This window comes from Nycticebus coucang, chromosome 6 (assembly GCF_027406575.1).
Source record: "Nycticebus coucang isolate mNycCou1 chromosome 6, mNycCou1.pri, whole genome shotgun sequence".
NCBI lineage: Eukaryota > Metazoa > Chordata > Mammalia > Primates > Lorisidae > Nycticebus > Nycticebus coucang.
The window spans coordinates 87,078,758-87,097,126 of record NC_069785.1 but is presented as its reverse complement, the minus strand read 5'-3'; the positions used below and the strand labels follow the sequence as shown (position 1 = coordinate 87,097,126).

Genomic DNA, 18,369 nt, shown 5'->3' with positions numbered 1-18,369 from the left:
TTATATTTTCTTAGTCCACTATTCCTCTTAAATCTCCCTGTCTGCCCTCTGTTTTTCTTCTTGTATTCTATTGTGTTTTACACTAACGTGCTTACCTGGCTTTTCTTTAGATTTAAACTGCCTACTTTTTCTTTTTACATTGCTTTATTTTTAAGTCTTTGGTAGAAGTTCTTTTTTCCTCCTGATTTAATGGCTGCAGCCTCTAGATGGGTGGGGGTGTTTTGAGAAGGGATCACTCAAAGTGGGTTATGGGTTGTGTGTTTGGTTTAATGAGAATCTGCTTTTCACAAACTTTTTTTTTTTCTTTTCTTTTCTGTTTTGTGGTTTTTTTTACGGTTTTTGGCTGGGGCTGGGTTTGAACCCATCACCTCCGGCATATGGGGCCCGCACCCTACTCCTTTGAGCCACAGGCACCACCCTGCTTTTTACAAATTTTTGATTCTGATTCCACTGGACATTATTCTGTGACCCTGAACTTCTGCTACAATCGGTTGGAATACAGTCCCACATGGTCCCTTGCATGTATGCACATGTGAGTGGAAACACTGGCCGCTTTTGTTCTGGACTGACTTTTGAAGGATGTCTGGTCAGCAGCCTTGGAAGAGAAGAAGAGTGTCTCCCTGGAGAGTAAGAGGCAGGTTGGCTTACAGGTTTGGAAGAGAGGAGTTGACGTGAAAAGGCAGGCTTGCCCCAGCCCCTTATCAAAGACACAGGTTTCCTGAGCTCAGACTTCCTTTCCTGTAGTGCAGCCCACTACACGTGGGAGCATCACCTGTTCTGCCTGCGACACCAGCCCCTGTCACATGGTGTGAATCAGATCTCAGAGAAGTAGCAAGCAAATGTTTAAGTCTGGCTGCTCCACTCTTGTCACCATAAAATGACCTTGTCTATTGCCTGAGTCTGGATCTTCCACCAATATCCATAAAACTGAGGCAGCCTACCGTGTACATAACCTGAATGCTCAGGCCCTTCGTGCCCTGGACACTTTTCTTCTGCCTTAAAGTGATAAAAGGCTGGGAAAGGGCCCACCCAGTCGAGCTGAAATAAACCCCTCAGGTCTCCCCCATAGCATTGGCCTCACACTTCTGACTTCAGTTTTTCTGCTCCCACCAAAGCACAGAGGCCTTCCATCTTCTAAGAGATCTCTAATAAGGTTTTCCCTAATTGTTTTCATCTGTATTTCTTACTTAGTCCATCATTTCTACAATTGGGCTGGGGAAGAGAACACAGATTATGTGTTTCCTCAGTATCTCATCAGACCACATAGAATTTCCATGATTTAAATTAGTTATACATTTATCTTAACATGAAGTGTTTGGTTTCTATGTTATATCCTTTCCAATCAGCGCAGTGATTCAAAAACACATATTTGACACACTGGAAAATTGCAGCCTTATGATACACACAGGATGCTTTATAAAAATGATACCTGACGGTGATAAAATTAATTAAAAATCCCCAGGGTCAAAATGTACACAAGCCTAAGAATCATTTTGGCATAAATTAACAGAATGAATAAAAAAGTTTATAGCACTAATTACCCGGGATCTATAAAGAATTTGAGACAGACTAGAAGAACACGTAATAAAAATCACATACACAGTTGAAACAGCCTCTGTGAACCAGACCGATTCATTCTATAAAGTAGATATAGAAAGGTAACCACTTTCAGAAATGATGGGCTATTTTTATGAAGTCATTTAAATGACTTTAAACATGAATTACTTTCATTGCCAAAAAAGAATGCAGGAAATGAGCTGCAATTAAAATACAGATTATTTAAATTGAAGTTATAGATCATTAAAAAAGGAATTATTCAATAGTTTCTTCAGATTATGCTTTTATTTCTTTAACCTCTCTTGCAACAATGCAGTAACCTAATGGTATAACATGACACAAAATCTTTAATGATAGGATACTCAGGTAAGCTAGACGTGTGTATTTAGTCAATATAAATACACAGAGCCTCACTTTTCTCATTTATAAAATGGGGGTGCTGCTTTTTAGAGTTGATTGAATGGAATGATTATCTTAAAAGTCTATTATAAGACTTAACACGTGTTACAAATTTTAAAATATGTACAGCTTTTTAATAGGTCATATTCGGTATATGTAGGTTTTTTTAGGGAAGACCGGATAATTTATTCAGAAGTTAATGATCACGGAATATAAAAGTAGAATTTTTCATTACTAGTAAGGTCAATATCAAATGGAAATAATTCCTGTTTATGGAAAATTTTTGCCCCCACATCAGCTATGTCTTAGGAATTCTTTTTTTTTTTTTTTTGTAGAGACAGAGTCTCACTGTACCGCCCTCGGGTAGAGTGCCATGGCGTCACACGGCTCACAGCAACCTCTAACTCTTGGGCTTACGCGATTCTCTTGCCTCAGCCTCCCGAGCAGCTGGGACTACAGGCTATTTTGTTGTTGTTGCAGCTTGGCTGGAGCTGGGTTTGAACCCACCACCCTCGGCATATGGGGCCGGCGCCCAACTCACTGAGCCACAGGCACCATTGTCTTAGGAATTCTGAGAGGAAAAAATACATCACAAAACTTTAAAAGTAAGTGTGTCTATACTCATTCTAGTAGCACTTTTTATCAATATGTAATTATATGCAATTTAAATACATCCATACAATTATTTTTATTTCTCCATAGATATAATTGACATATAATACATATTATAAAATGTGGTACATATAATTACATCTGTTACCCGAATTTACCCCAATGATATATTTGAACATTCTGTCTTCTGATAATTCTTCATTCAACTGAGTGTTCATTTCAATGAAAAAAATTAAAGATAAACTTATGGTTACTGTGCAATATTATTGGAGTTACAGTTCTTCAATCTGAAGGCAGCAGGCTGTAACGTCATTCCAGGCACATTTCTCAGTGGCTGCCGTGTCTTTCGGTCTTCCATGTACTGGCTGTTCTGTTCCCATCTTCAGATTAGACTCGCGGGCTATGACTGTAATATCGTGTGTGAGCGGGTGATGCAGACGCTTTTAAACTGTCCCTGCATATGTGTTCCTTATTCTGTTTATACGGCCTTCCAGCGGCCTTCTAGCCTTTGTCCTACAGGCTGACTGTTGGTGGTTGTCCCAATTGCTATGAGGCAACGTGATCAGATTTATTTGATGAAAATGTATTTTAATATAAATCATTTTTGGGTATATGATACATAAATCATGGGCAGAATGCATGTATGGAACATTAATTTGAAGCAGTGAGAATAAACAGCTGTGCTTCCCTGATATGATAACTATAGCTTTTATGTTAATTATCTCATGAAATGAAATCTTTGGAATAGGAAATTCATTGTAGTACATTAAGGAGAGAGGAAATCAAAATACTTAATATTTATTCATTTTAAAGTGTACTCTGCTCACCCACATGACCACAAAACCCATAATAATGGATTTTTATTCTTTATGTTGTTTGTTGGGGGGTATATGTGTGCATTTGTGAACTGTGAATATATATATGGCTTTTTTTTTTTTGAGACAATTTCACTATGTCGCCCTCAGTAGAGTGCTATGGCGTCACAGCTCACAGCAGTCTCAAACTCTTGGGCTTAAGTGATTCTCTTGCCTCAGCCTCCCAAGTAGCTGGGACTATACATGCTCACCACAACACCTACCTATTTTTTTTTTGTAGTTGTCATTGTTATTTAGCAGGCCCAGGCCGGGTTTGAACCCACTAGCCCTGGTGTGTGTGGCTTGCGCCCTAACCACGGTGCTATGGGAGCCGAGCCTATGTATGGCCTTTTAATATTTTAAAATAATAAACTTAATTCACCCCAGTGAAGAATTATGATCTAATGTGAGTGTATCCCGAAAATAAAAGTTCATTTCAATATTAATTGTTAGTACATTTTCAATATTTTAGTTGAACTAATACAAATAGAAATGCAATGTAAATAGAAACACTTTCTAAAAATGGAATGTTTCATGAAAATTTAAAATGTTCAAGACCATATTAAAAGTAAATTTAAATAAACAAAGGCAAATACCACGTCCAAGAATTGGGAAACATCAAAATTAATCTTTAGAATTAATGACATCTTAGTAAAACTCTTAGCTGACATTTCAGTTGAAATTTAGAAACATTAAAAAATTTGTAAGAACTCCCTTAGGATCAGAATAGCCAGGACACTGAAGAAAATAAAGAATTCGGTTTTCGAAAGTACCGTTGACCCTTGAACAGCATGGGTTTGAACGGTGCAGGTCCACTTTTTCTATGTTTTTTTTTTTTCACCCAAACACAGATGGAAAATATAGCGTCTGAGAGATGTGAAACTTGTGGATGTGGAAGGGCAACTTTGTGCACAGGCAGGTTCTGCAGAGCTGGCTGTGGGCCTTGGGCAGGCACAATTCTGGTGTGTGCAGGGCCCAGGGGTCACTCCCCAGGGTATGAAGGGATGGTTACTTTGCTCAGGAGTTAGATACACAGCAGCCACAAGCAGTTACAAAGGCAGTGATAGTCATGTGGCTATGAATCGCTTTGGATAACTAACTCAGGAAAAAAGGTGTATTGGAGGGTATTTCGATTATCCCGTCCCCTCAAATTAGAAAATCTTAAAAAGAAAAAAGTTTCAGAATCGGAAGCAAAGCGAGAGAGATAACCTTTTCTATTCCGTCTCTCTCCTGCCATCTCTGTACTCCCACTCTCGTGTGTCTCTCTCAAATGTACGTATTTGTTGTTTGTGTTTCATTTTATTTTAAATAATACTTCCCATGTACCAGATGAGCAAGCTGCTGATACACTGGAAATTTTATTATGTATTTGGTTCGTAGTTTTGAGTGTGATTTGAAGAACCTTAAACTTACCTAAACCTTCAATCTATTTAATGACAACAAGGTAACACACACACAGAATATATCAATATTTTCATATTTGCCTATAGAAAGACTTTGTATCCTTAGTGTCAACCACACAATAAATATTTGTTGATTTAGATGATATGTGAAGGGAAATTACACAGAGCAGGTGTTGGTGACACACTGACTCCTGTGTACGCTCAGTCCACCTGTCAATTCCCTGTACTCAGAGACCATCTGGGATGACATGAAGTTGAATGAAGGCAGGTTGTTTGGCTCATTGAAATAAAGAAAAACACACATTTGGACGTGTGTTGAATTATTTGGGGAAGAGTGCAAAAACCTGTGACTTGACTCTGGAATAGATATCGTCAAGAAGAGATGACAATTTTGTGTTTGGGTGGCTTAATAATTTCTGCTGAGAAGATGGGGGGGTGAAGTTAAACCAAAGCTGTAAGTGGTAAATTTGTAGTCGGACCTTAGTCAGAAAAGGTTGAATAATTTTGTGGCATAGAGAAATTTTTGGTTTTTTCTGTGCTCAAACAGGATTACAGAGTAGTGTGAATTTTTCTCTCGCTCCATCCTGGTCACAGGGAGCTGTGTCTGGGGTGTCCTGAGAAGCAAAACTCACCTGTGAGGCCTGAACAGATCCTAGTAGCACCAGGCTCAGCGGGGGCAGTCCTCCCAGCTGTCCACAGCTGCTTTCCTCTTTCTCAGATGTTGTATCTGGTTTTGATCACATCAGCATTGTGAACTGAATGTCGTGAGCCCCCTCGTATGGTGGAAGCAACAGCAATAACTTGTTAAGATCCACCTGTCTGAGCTGAACCTGGCTTGCACCTGACGCTCACTCAAAATGTCGTTCTAGTTTAACATCCCTTCGTACCAGCTCAGAGGGCATGAAATAGGCAGAGATCTATCAGAACTCTTTGTAGTTTTGAAAGTTAACTTTATTCACTTATTAGCCAGAGGTTTATGATAAACACAGAACAGAGGAACATCTCTAAAATGACCTAAAGATTCTGAATAAGAACCTGAAAGGAAAATGAATTTAGTTATTATTTCATGCACCGTAAGTAGAAGTGCCACAGTAGTATATAATCTGTTTAATAAAAGATGTTTTTATTTTATGGTCACTGTCCTCACTGAAACTTTATAGTAGCCTAAGAAAAAGTGAAAGGCTCGAAAAAGGAAGCAAGAGGACAGAATACAAACAGGGAGACGGAAGAAAGAAAAAATATACATTTCCTGAGCACACCGTCCTGTGACGCTCATCTATTTATCTTTTATTAATACTATGTAAGGTCTTCATTAATGAAGGAAGCATACAAAATGCCTTTACAAACAATTTTGTATTTTATCTAAATGCAGTTCCATTATCTTTTTCTTAATATTCCAGTTTGTAGACTCCAAATCTGTATCAGAAGCAAATTTATATTTATCTTCTAACAACAGATACTTGTTTAAAAGATGACGGAAATCAGTCTTCTGTAGTACTAATCTGATTTGAAGTGGGAACAAAATTACTTGCTTCTATTTGGAAAAATTATGAGGCTTTCACACCATGAAACAGAAGTACCCCTAGTGAGAATCTATCTCATTTTACCCGTCTGTAGATGAGAATATTATAGAAAGAGATTAGAAATGCATGAACCACTCTAGCTATTTCAAGGTAATATGTTGCCATACCACTGTAAGTATTCAAGAAATAAAAGTCAAGGAAGATAGGTAATAGACTCAGATTTTTGCTAGCTCTGTGCATGGCATTAGTCAGCATTGGGCCATCACAACAAAATAACATGGACTATGTGACTCAAGCTGGGTGACCCTATTTTCAGATGGAGTCATGGTAGCATTTAGGGCTTCAACAAATGAGTTTGGGAGGGAAACAATTCGGTCCATAACAGGGAGTGAGATGTAGACTCCAAAATCAGCTCGAGGGAGTGATCTTTGAGGGCTGGGGGAATAACAGCAGCAGGTGCAAAATTCACATCCAACAAGGTCTGCTTGGTCTGGCTAAGGGAACAGAAATAGTACCATGCTCTTCTGTGTTGCAAATATAGCCAGAGTCCCTGCTGAGATGCTGTCTAGTCTGAAAACCTGCTGGCAGGGATTCTGGGAATGCCGTTCAAAGTTTTACAGTCCTACAGGGCAATGAAGTACAAAGGAAGGGAGAATGGTCTTGAGTGGAGAGCAGTCATTATGTCACTGAGATGATATCACAACCAATATGTGGGAGAAAAACCTTCAGAAAAGTCTATGAGCTTCTACAGAAAGAAAATTTTGAACTTCAGAAGATATTACATAACTCAAAATGCCATCTGAGATCAAAAATTCGAAACCATATATAATTTGGGAAGATTGAAAATAGTACAGGCTATTTCTTCTTGTGTAATCAACAGAAGAGTTGAATAGATGATCATTACATTTTGATTTGTTTGTGCAACCTATTTAAAGTTTAGCATTGGTGAAAAGAACTAGCTGAAACTGGAGTTTATTTAATCAAAAAGATATTGTGTCCAGCATTCACTCTGTTCAGCTGCAGCTGTGATCTTGGAGTTCACATTGATGAACAAAATAATGGGACACACTAGTTTGTAACTGGTACACACTGACTTTGCTTTAGTACAGGACCCAGGCCAGGCAGCAACACAACATTCGTCACAGGGAGCGTGGTGACACCCTGTGTGACTTTGGCTAAACGGTTGCTCTGAATCTGGAGTACAGAGGGAATGCAAGGGATGAGGAGGGGAGGGCATGATCTGCCGACCTCCAGGGTCCCCTGGCTGTGGAGGCCTTTACAGTTCTGGGCATAGTTGGCCGCGTACACCAGCTAGACATACGACCGTTGAACGGTTTGTGACTAATGCCTTTCTCCAGGCAAGCTGTGTCACTTCACTGTGGATTACTTATCACTTGAAAAAACTCAACAAGGTGCGAATTCTTGGTCTGGTGTAAGGTACTTGCTAGGTTTTCATTTCTATTTTACCTGATGTAGGTGGACAGTATACCGTTAGCAGTTTCACTTGCGAGACTAAAATAGGTCAGCACAGCACAGTGTGGTTAGGAGAGAGAAAGGAGGGAGAGAGAAAAGCCACGTTCACTTAACATGTATCATAGTGTATTGTTACAATTGTTTTATTAGCAATCCTTGTTAATGTCTTACTGTGGCAAATTTATATTTAAATTGTGTCATAGATGTGTACGCACTGGAATAAAAACAGTATTGATAGGGTTTGGCTCTCTCCGAGGTATTCAAGCATCCCCCATGGGGCTTGGAACAGATCCCGGTGAATAAATGGGCTCCTCTTCTACACTTCCTTGATTAGGAATATGCAGGGATACTCCCTGAGTGTTGTGAGTATCTGAACCTTAATCATAGGGATATAGACTTCTTGACAAAACAATTAATAGTATACAACATTAATTCAAACAATTATATTAAAACTTTGCCAAATGTTTTTACATACCTTGTATAATATGCTCACGTATTTAATAAACATAGGACAAATAGCGTTTAAAGTTTTAAAAATAATATAATATTTTCATTAAGGGCCTTTTCAATTTAACCATTGTTTAACTTTTGCAAAATAAAAGCATCACTTGCAGATAAATTGGCTAAGAAATAAATAATCTCCAAGGAGATGACCCTTGTTATAACAAAATTATTCACTTATGGCAAACAGGACAAAAGGAGATACAAAACATGTAACATCATAAATTGCTTATTATCAAAACACTTAATTTCTTTTTTTTTCTGGTTTTATATACAATTTGAAATATTTTCACCACACTGGTTTACATAGCCTTCCTGGCATTTTCTTAGTTATTGTGTTGAGACATTTACATTCTACATTTAGTAAGTTTCACGTGTACCCTTGTAAGATGCACGTAGGTGTGGTCCCACCAATCACCCTCCCTCCACCCATCCTCCCCCCTCCCCTCCCCTCCCTTTCCCTTTCCCCATATTCTTAGGTTATAACTGGGTTATAGCTTTCATATAGCTTTCAAAGTTTCATAGTAGGGCTGAGTACTTTGGATACTTTTTCTTCCATTCTTGAGATTCTTTGCTAAGAAGAATCCATGTTCCAGCTCCATCCATGTAAACATAAAAGAGATAAAGTCTCCATCTTTCTTTAAGGCTGCATAATAGTCCATGGTGTACATGTACCACAATTTATTAATCCATTCGTGGGTTGATGGACACTTGGGCTTTTTCCACGACTTAGCAATTATGAATTGGGCTGCAGTAAACATTCTGGCACAAATATCTTTGTTATAAGTGACCAAAACACTTAATTTGTTATTGAAATCATTGCAAAGAGTGGAGCTATGTAATGTACTTTGAACCACTAATATGAGGATATTTTCTAATTTGTGGACTTGAATTTAAAAGTGACATGTACATTTTTCTATATTTATGTACATAATATTGGAGTAACAATAAAATGGCAATTAAGCAAATATACTTGTATTTTAACAATAGCAGATAATTTAAGTGTTATTTTTTCAATATTACTTTTAAATAACACTGATTTTCTCCAATTCTCAATTATCTTTAAATCTAGTGTATGGAGTAAAATCTCATTAACATTTCGTTGTGCTTTTCCAAAAAGTAATTATATTGTAATGCAGTTTTTAATTAGACATGTTAGTATACGTGGAAGAAAATTGACTGAATTATTTAAATGATATTTATTGTAAAGGATTTTCTGAAACATATATTTATGGTATTTCATGAACTTGAACATTCATCACCTTTTTCAGGCTTATATATATTGCCCTTGCAAAACCAGACTGTTTTTTATTATTTCAGATGGCTGCCAAATATGCCAACCTTTGAGCTTACAACTTCATTTTTATCCCACAGTAATTCTCTTAATGGCTACTACAATTGATTGTAATAACAGGCAGGCCTTCTATCAATATTATGCAAGAGTAAAAGCAGTTCTGGACAGGCTTCTGAATGGAATTCATCTGATTAAATATGCATTTTTCATTACTGTCCAACCTTCTCCAACCTCTACTATGTGTCTTTTGCCATTAAAGATTAATCATCCAGTCTACTAAACAAAATAATGATCTGAATGGCTCTGCAGTACCTTGCCTCATCTATCAAATCATATCAGACTATTATTTTTATTCTTTGAAATATATGTGACCATCCAGTGGGAAAGAAAATTTAGAATGCAATGCTTTGTTCATAAACTATATGGATAACAAAATCTGTATTCTAAGTATCTAAATTTTTGCCAGGACAAAAGAAGAATCTTGAAGAAAGTAAACAAACAAACAAAACACCCAGAAACTGAATTATCACTATAGTTATTAATTTAGCCAGCCAGCCAATTTCAATAATTGTGAAATCCTGTTTAATATCAGTGTGCTCGTGCAGATTAGCCATTCAAGAAGGGATAAGTATAGCGTGTAGTTTAATTTCCCTTTTGTGAAGACTCAAATATATATATGCATATATACATATGCACGCATACACAAAGCCATAAAATCTTTGCCTGGAAGAAAATACTGTTCTGTGGTAACAAATGAGAAGGATAAAGAGGGTATGGTTGATGGGTACAAAAATACATTTAAATAAAATGAATATAGTACGTAATAGTCAGTAGCACCGTAGGGTGATATAGCTAACAATAATTTGTCATATATGGGGTGGCCATAAATTTTGTGAACAATTCACCTGAACTTTATGGCCACCCTGTATTTTGAATAACTAAAAGAGTAGAATTAAAATATTTCTAACAGAAGAAATTGATAAATGTTTTAACCGACAGATGCTCCTACCTCAGTTATCCTAATTTGATAATTGCACATTGTATATCTGTAAGTTATCACATGTACACCATAAATATATACAACTATCATATATACATAATAATTAAAAACTAAATATTAAAAAAGTCTTACAAAACAAAACCCCCCAGCTGGGCTCCTGTACTCAGTGGTTAGGGCACCAGCCACATGCTCGGGGGCTAGTGGGTTCAAACCCAGCCCACCCTGCTAAACAACAACAAAAAAGAAAATAGCTAGGCATTGTGGCAGGTGCCTCCCAGCTACTAGGGAGGCTGAGGCAAGAGAATCACTTGAGCACAAGAGGTTGCTGTGAGCTATGACTCCAAGGCACTCTACCAAGGGTGACAAAGTGAGACTGTCTCAATAAACACACACACACACACACACACACACACAAACCAAAATCTCCAAAAACCCCTTAAACAGGTGAACAAGTCACAGTTCAGTCAAATTTGAGGCTGTGAAGAAATATTTTCCTCGGGCGGCACCTGTGGCTCAGTGAGTAGGGCGCCAGCCCCATATGCCGAGGGTGGTGGGTTCAAACCTAGCCCCGGCCAAACTGCAACAAAAAAATAGCCGGGCATTGTGGCGGGCGCCTGTAGTCCCAGCTGCTTGGGAGGCTGAGGCAGGAGAATCACCTAAGCCCAGGAGTTGGAGGTTGCTGTGAGCCGTGTGACGCCACAGCACTCTACCAAGGGCAATAAAGTGAAACTCTGTCTCTACAAAAAAAAAAAAAAAAAAGAAATATTTTCCTCTAATAAAGATTGCTAATCTTTATAAATAAATATAATCTTGGTAAGACACATATTATATCACTCTTAGATACGCATATTGGTTGAAAGCATATTAAACATCTTGATAAATTATGCAGAACAATGGAGTTAACAAATTTACATCTCTGTGTTTTTTAAACTTGTTGACTCTGGAACTGTTCTTCAGGAAGCAAAGTGTGCCAGGATACAAATGCCTTCCCGGGGCCCATCTGGGAGATCCTTTGGGAGAGTTGACAGTGTAATCAGAGAGCTTTTCTTGAGCCAGTGATGGCCGGGAACATTCATTCATTATGTCTCGATGGAACACCATTAGTTGAACTGGGGAACCGCTGAGACATGTATGTCTATTTTATCCCATCAGTTCATTCAATAGGCAATTATTAGTATAATTGTCAAGGAAATATTATAATGTGTGAGGTTCATAAAGAAACATACACGAAGATTTGTAAATCTATACAAAGTTTTAAAATATGTCTAAAAATGTATATTTGAAAGATAGAGCTCCTTTAACTCAGACAATGTGAGTTTTAGGTAGTTAAAATTACAGTCTGTGCCACTGTGATAATGTGTCACCTGGTCAATGCTGGCATCCTGTTATGGTCTGAATTACACCCCCATTCATATATTGGGGTCCTAGCCTCTAGCACCTCAAAATATGACTGGATTTGGACATAGGCCTTTAAAGAGGTAGTTATGGTAATATGAATGAGGTCGATAATATGAATGAGGTCATGTGAGTGTCCCTAATCCAGTCTGACTGGTGTCCTGCAGGGAGAGAAGACTGCCACGGTCAAGCCAAGGAGAGATGCCGTGAAAGAAAGCAAACCGGCAGACACCTTGACCTTAGACGTCTGCTCTCTAAAATTGTGATACCCTGTTTCCCCGAAAATAAGACAGTGTCTTATTTTAAGGTGTGCTCCCAAAGATGCGCTAGGTCTTATTTTCGGGGGTTAGCCACCCATAACCAACAGCAGGGAATGGATCCTGAGAAGTTTCAGCATTTGACCAACATGTATGATTTGACTTGGAGTCATATTGTACTACGTATGAAAAGCAACATATAATAACAGCTGCACAACACAAGGCAAAGAGACCACATGCTACTAATCAAAATGACTGATGGGACAATTGCAGTTCCTACTCAAGACGCTGGGTGGAAATATATTAAACAGAGCAAGCAAGAGAAGCTGACAGAGCATCTAGGGATCACATGCAGAACTGTTTCATAGAAGTCATGTGGGAAGTAGAAGTAAAGCAAATAAACTTTTCCAAGTAAGCTGAACTTTTCCAACTAGCATCAGGATAAAAATTTACCCACCTTAAGGGGAAGACTAGTGGAAGCAGTCCAAAATATTAACTTGGACCCTGAATCAGAAAAAGGGAGAATGATGCTTAATACTCATTTTATTAACAAATCATCTCCTGATATCCACGGGAAACTCCAACCTAAAGCTCTGTAACCCCAAAGTGATTCAAATCAGTTACTGAACTTGGCTGTGTTGGTGTTCAACAACCACAACCTGAGGGAGACAAGAATGCCAAATGATTAAATGGTTAGGAGCTATTATTGCTGCCAAAACCTGTGGTCCAGTACGAGGCAGACAAGAAGACAACTGTCTTCTGATTGTGGTGTGAAGTCTGGCCAGGTGTATTTCAACTGTGGGAAACCTGAGCCAGGTCATTTGAGGAGAGAGTGTCACCAGAAGGGGCTCAACATGGAGGTCAGAGGAGACAGGGTATTATCCTGCCATACCTGCTTCCTCTGTGGTGCCCCCAAGACATGGGAACCAAGTAGCCAAGGTGATGACAGTGAACAAAACATCTTCAGATTGAGAGAGCCAACGCTCTTGGGACAAAAGGAGCCATGGGTCATAATGAATGTCTCTGGTAAGCTTGTCACATTGGACATGGGAGCAATAGCTTTTGGTTTTAAAAAAGTCTTTGGTGGTTACCTGTCCTCTTCTTGCTTCATTGTTGACATCAAGGCACAACACATTCCCAGATATTTAAGTGCTTTGCTTTGTAATTAGGACAATGGGCCCACCACTCTTAATATGGACTGTATTCCCCAGGGATTCTGACATACTTCTGGAATTTTGGAAAATTCTCTAAGTAAACTTTTCAGAGAGCTGATCTTGCCTTCTCTAAGGGCACTTATTCAGTAGGTAAATGACTTAGGCTTTGTTCTTTTCCCTGGTGAGAGGAGGCTCTCACCTAAGAGAGTTAAGATAATTTGTTTTCTCACTATCCCCTCCACAAAAAGCAACTTTGAAAATTCCTAGGAACCACAGAGCACTATTGGATATTCTCTCTATATAGAAATTTTCTTAAGCCCGTACATGGTGCTTTAATGGGGGAAGTTGTGGAAGGACTGACATGGATTAGAGAGTAAGAGAAAGCCTTCTAAATATTAAAACAGACTCTTAAATGCACTTTCTTTGAGAATACATAATTTAAAGAAATCTTTCTTTCTATATCCTTGCATTGGGCCTACAATCATGAGCATTCCTCTCTGTCTGCTCAACTTCATTATTAAGTTTGACAGAAAGACAGTTCCAGGGTCCAGCAGTTTCACATTAAGATGATGGTGATGCAGGGACTCCAGCAATTACAGATGAAACCTGTTATCAAGTGGCTAGAAACTTCCAAGCCACAAAACCCCTTTAAAGTAGGGAACTTGAGGAGGGTCTCTGATAGCTGGGCCAATAGCCCATTTTGACAACAGGAAGAAGCTAAGAACGGTAATCATCCATTTCCCTTCAAGAACTGGAAATGAGAAGGAACAATAAGAAAGGGGCATCAAGGCAGGTGGGAGGAAAACCTGGTCTACAAAACTAGGAAGTCTGGAGTGCCCATTAAGAATATGAATAGGAAGTAACCTAGGTAACCAATGACCAATAGAAAACGGCAATATTTGCTAGGGGTGCAGAGAGGCCAGTGAAAGACTTGCAGGCAATTTCAAATGGAGTATTTATAACATTGAAGGCCTTTGAAATAAAATGACATAGGGATAAGAGTAGGTGCAGTAAGTCAATATATTTTATAGAAGAGAAAGAAAAGCAAGGCTTACATCCTATTGATTTTCAAGTTACGTCAAAGGTAGAAAACTGAAAATATTTTGGAGCCTGAAGCATAAGCTTAAGTATTTGTGCATGTGTCTGTATGTGCCTTTGTGTGTTCATTTTTATATGTGTATAATCACAATGATTTTTTATACTAAAAGATTATTTGGAGTTTATGTTAATAATGAGGGGTTTAAGGCTGTTTTTGTTACAATTCCAACCACACATCAATTCTTGATGTATCCCTTGTCATTCTTAATTTATCATAATTGATTGATACTAATCACATCAGGAGGAAATAATTGAACTTTGACCTTTTAAGTTTATTGAAAATAAACACCACAGGGGGAACGGAGGAAACAAAAAGATGTCTGTAAATGTGTGCCTCTGTAGAAAGACTTAAGAGTTTGGTCTCTTGAGCTGAATAAAAAGTTTATTGAGATTAAGTTGACAAAATTACTTGAATACAAATATTATATCCTCTCTTACAATGAATTTAGATATCACAGACCTCTTTTAAATTTCATAAGACATGAATATAATGTAAAATACATAAAAAGGGATAAATTTCCAAGATAGTCATATTTTAAAATTATTCCAGAAATATTTCTGAGACATTTTACTTTTGAAAGACTTGCTCAACAGAGTAAATAATACATATGATATATTTAGTATGTATGTACAGTCTGAAAATATTTATGGCAATTTGCATTTTACTGAGAAGAAACTTTATATACAGGAGTAATAAACATGGAGTCAACAATTCATATCTCAGCCAGTCAACTTAGGTTTGTTGCTACTATTGGATTCCTTGACATTTCATTTCCATTACTTTTATTTTTTCTTTCCTGAAAATATGATAAAATGCTCATACTTCTAGTAACAACATTAATGAACTGGCTATTGAAAGTCATTAGTGACTAGATAAAAGCCTTATGAAAGACAAACATTGAAATAAAGTTAACTTCTAACAATATAATAGGAAGATAAAATTTCAGGGGAAAAAAACAGAAATATAGCTAATATATCTATATTTTATAACGGTTCCTATTATTAGGAACAACTAACATAAGCAAATTTGAAGATGTTATCATTAAAAATTATATTAGCTTATAATAAATTCTATATAATTTAATTAAAATACCAGATTTTTGTGATAAGTTAGCATTTTCTAAATGTGGTTATTTGTAAGTTCAGCAAGTCCAATTTGTATTCTTGTAACATTGTCAAGCAACTATAAAACTTACAAGATCAGATCCAAATGATGTTATTAAGTCTTGATTATAGTAAGAAAGCAAATAGTCACAAAAGATGAACCCTACATTAAGCAAGGAGGAAGGCTAATATGAAGACTTTCTACACATATTTTAATCATTTTCACATCTTCATATGCTATATTTATAATGCTATCAAAAATGCACCGTATGTGTTCTTTTATATTTTATCCTTCTAATTTCTTCCTATTTTTTGGCTCAAAGGAATAAAGTGATCCTTTTAATTATCCTTTAACCATTCCATATTTGAAGACTTCCCATTCAATTTATAATGTCTTCAAAGGATGCCATTCTGTGTCCTGTAAATACAAAAAAAAAAAAAAATGCCACCGTGTTGGTATATTTCAGGAATGCCATTCGACCACCAAGTTCATATGCTATTTAATATGGTTACATATAAGTTATGAATACAGTCATACCCTGTCATACTCAGGTTATATATAGGTATATACAGCACAAAGAATTACACAAACACAAATATTAACATTAAGTGAAGAATGAGATTAAGAGTAGAAGGTATTAAAACTGAAAGTCCTGGCAGTTTTACACACATGAGCAATTCTGGTTTGCTTTACAGGCATCATCACTTGCCAGACTCTGTAGCATTTTGAAGAAGACTGTCTTTTTGTGATAGGTTGATTTCATATTTTAGATGTTAGAAATTGTCCAAGAAATGAGATAAGATATCAAATGATGTAAGAGAAAATGGACCCAGGAACTTTATGCTTAATATTTTGAAGGGTGAGGGCAAACTTGCTGGAAAACACAATTACGCTGGCTAATATGTAGTCAGCTAATAAAAAACAATTCTCAAGTACAAAGTGATATTTACAAACAAAATAATATTCATATATGCATACGTTTTGTCAACTAACATTATTTTTATTATCTTGTCTCTTAAAATAGGATTTTATTTACCAAAGCCCACTCTATCTCTCCAGACCCTATACACCACTAAATCTGTGTTAAACCTAGCATAATTATTGAAGTGGCCATTTGTTTCATGATTGTGTGCACATAGTTAACAACCTTAAGGATCTGAACTAGGTTACATATCGTGGTTATTTATGTGAATTCAAAAAGCATCCTGAAATTACTCTTCCAAATTTGTAATTTTGATGAAGTTGTACGAGTTTATGATTGTCAACTTCTCAGGGTAATTTTGTTAAGACATAATCTTAGAGAGCATATGGTAACATTGTTCTTTAAGTTATGAAATAGGTGAATGCCAAAGAATTGGGTGACTCCTCTATGGTTTGTTTATAAGGATATACATCTCCTAAAACAAGGGTTAAAAAAATCTATTTTAGCAAATATCAGGATAGAATGTACAAACAATATTGACTTATTGTCCCTTGAAAGTCCTTTTTATACAAAAGAATTATTCTTTTCATAGGCCCAATGTGCACAAAAATTGGTGAATTGAAAAGTACCCTGCCTTTGCATCATTATCAGGTAAAACATGAGTTATATGATTTTAAAATTTATCAGCTAATGTTTATTAAATTAACCTTAAAATGAATGAAAGAAAAATAGTATTTTCAGAAAATCCAGTATATTTTCAAATAATGTGACTTTATTACATATAAGAGTATCTGTCAGGCTCTGGTACTCAGAGATCTGCAACACTGCAAACAGATGTGTTCTTTGCTTGCCTGCAGATACTTTATTAAATACCCTTAAATACTGCTTCCAGATACAGTTTTCAATAATGAATATCCATATGTACTTGTATGTTTGAATTTTATAATCAACATTATGTATTTTTTAATGTACAAGACACACCATCCCAGTATTATATTTGAAAAACATTATAGAACTCAAAATAGAAAATTAAGTCCACATATTCCACTGTTACACACACGATTCAAGAAACAAAACTTTTATGAGTTCTCTTGTCTAACCAAAGCAGGTGTGATAAAATATGTAAAGTTGGTTTAACATGAAAGCACTGTATGTTTGCTAAGGCAATCAGTCTAATTGAACCATATCATTCATAAATTTCTAATCTTGTCCCATTTTAATCAGCTCTCTTTAATACCCAGTCTATTAATTGTGCATATTCAGAAGGAAAGAGAACAGTACCACCAACCACAATTTTCTGTTATCTATAAACCCTAGGCTCAAAGCATAACTTTTTAAAGATGCATAACTTGTCCCTTGGGAACTACATGACCTTTAAGAGAGGTTCTATAAGTATCCACATTTGACTGTGGTATAGACTCTGACTTTTTTAACTGAAGAAATCAAAGTGTTAGCAAGAAGCAGGATGTGCACCAGAGCAGTCCCACCTCCAAGTGGAGATCTGTTCTCACATAGGGCAGTGAACCAATTAAAGAGAAGTGTCCTTCTCATTGGTTGATACTTTAAAAGAAGTCAAATCAAATACATAAAAATGTTAATGACAGAATCTAGATGGTGGTGTACAGATTTTCACTATAAGCCTATTACAATGGATAATTTAGTGACTGGAAAATACTTTTAAACACTGGACAAAAAAGTGGAGAATGGGAGAATAGAAGAGAGTGAAAAACCTAGATGCTATAAACCAAACAGCAAAAATTTTTATCACTGCACAGTGCTGCCCAAGGACCATGGAACACAGGTTGGCCAATATGTCTGTCAG

The 18,369-nt window shown here is 36.8% G+C and overlaps 1 long non-coding RNA gene across 1 annotated transcript in view; it reads right to left on the bottom strand.

Annotated features, from left to right (window-relative positions):
- Positions 1 to 15,617: 15,617 nt before the first annotated feature.
- The window catches only part of LOC128588032 (uncharacterized), a 48,703-nt gene continuing 45,951 nt past the window's right edge, over positions 15,618 to 18,369 (bottom strand). Inside the window, exon 6 of the long non-coding RNA XR_008380679.1 lies at positions 15,618 to 16,042. This is a non-coding gene — a long non-coding RNA (uncharacterized LOC128588032). The remainder of the gene's footprint in view (positions 16,043 to 18,369) is intronic.